Source organism: Petaurus breviceps, unplaced genomic scaffold, assembly GCF_028583685.1.
Source record: "Petaurus breviceps papuanus isolate PSGF00001 unplaced genomic scaffold, PetGlider_PUasm1.0 90503, whole genome shotgun sequence".
Taxonomy (NCBI): Eukaryota; Metazoa; Chordata; class Mammalia; order Diprotodontia; family Petauridae; genus Petaurus; species Petaurus breviceps.
Window position 1 is genome coordinate 1317632 of NW_027187265.1, and position 1889 is coordinate 1319520.

Genomic DNA, 1889 nt, shown 5'->3' on the forward strand with positions numbered 1-1889 from the left:
ATGCTACTAGTCTACTTCCTCCTCCTCCTGCTCTTCCTCCTTCTTCTTTTTATTTTATTTTTCAAAAGGCTGGCACAATTTACTTCTGTTCTGTGCTGTTTCCATTTTGATTTCTTGAAATATAACTCTGAAACATAGGCTTTTAAAAAGCCTATTGTAATTCAAATGGACTTGACTAGCCCTTAAACTCAAATCATTCTGACTTTCATTGAATGGGCAATAATAGGCCCAGCCCAGGCCTTTGTGGTTCATTGTTTAGATTTTAATGGCTTAGAATGAGTATAAATAGCAATTGTTTTGTATTCTGTCCAGAAACTCAGAGGGTCTTCCCCTCTTGAGGAGATATCTTTGAGATGATAAATTGGGCCATTTTTTTTTGTCTAACTTCTAACCTATCCCTTAGTCATTGAATGGGCATGGGCTCAGACAAACTGAGACCTGGGTAAGACCATAATTTAGAAAGACCAAGGTTACCCATTATCCTGGTCTATCACCAGTCATTTTTGATGAGGTACAGGCTCTGGGAACCCCCTTGAACTCTGAATCTTCCCATTTGATTTGGCATTTGCCTGAGGCCATAAGCCTTTCATTGTGGCCAGGCCCAAATCTCTGTTACTAGCCTAGCCCTCCTTTGTCCAGTGAGCCCCCACCCTTGATCCTCCCAAAATATCTATCTATACCCAAATTTGTTATACCCTTAAACTAGCCTAGCCCTCCATTGTCTGTCATTTCCAGGTAGCCTCCAGCTACTTCCCACCCTTAATCTCTCATCTCTAAAGTCTGACTTCATTTGACTCCTCCTGAAGAACCTCCCCAAACTCCTCCTCTAGACCACCCCTAGATGCCTCCCACAACCTTTCTGTATATAAGACCCCATCCTGCCTCCATGAAAAAAAAGCCAGAGAATTATCTAGTGCAGACTAATTCTGTGTCAGATGATTCTGGCTCACTTGTCCAGTACAAGTGTCACAGATACCGAGGCTTCTTAAGAGTCTACCCATTATGTTGAACTTTTAATAAACTTTGGTTTTCTTTGGCTGAGAGAAGACTTGATTGGAATTCATTTGGCAGGATCCGCTGTCTTGGTATTTTGGGGTCTCATGCACCCCTGAACCTCAATGTTTTATGGCTCCCAGTTGCAACAACTGTTCCCTCCAGGTCACAGACTAGCAGTAGAGATAAGGCAGCTCACCTGGAGACAGAAGGAAAGAAGGTGAGTGGGCCAGACAGAGGTCAGGTGAGGGGGAACTTAAGGTTGATTGGAGTAGTCAGGAAGGCTTCCCGGAAGGGAATGGTTTGAGCTGACTCCAAAGATGACTAGATTTGAAGAGGTAGAAGCAGGAGAGGAGGAGGAAGTTGCCTGATCTCTGCCTCTGAAAATCCCTGGTTTCCTTCAAAGCTCAGTTCAAATACAGCCTTCTTTATGAGGCTTTTCCTGATTCCCTGAATGGCCAGTGCTGCCTCCTCCAGATCACCTTATAATTATTTTGTACGTATATTTTTTTATTTTTAAAAAAATTATTCATTTTTTAACGTTACAAAATGCAAAAAAGCAAAAAAAATTTCCATGTACACAGCAGAACATGAGAAGATTCAATATAAAATATTTCATGCAAACCTATATAATAAGTCCTACACATTGTTTTCAAAGCAATCCAGTTTTTCTGTGCTTCTTTCTAGGTTTTCTTTTGTTCTCTGCTGTGTGCTTTTTATTTTTTTTCTCCTTTCCTCTCAGAGAAGGTTACAATTAAACACAAATATATATACATATACATATATCTCTGCATAGGTATATCTATAAATATCCACATAGATACATACACACACACACACACACACACACATATATATATATATATATATATATATATATATATATATATATATAT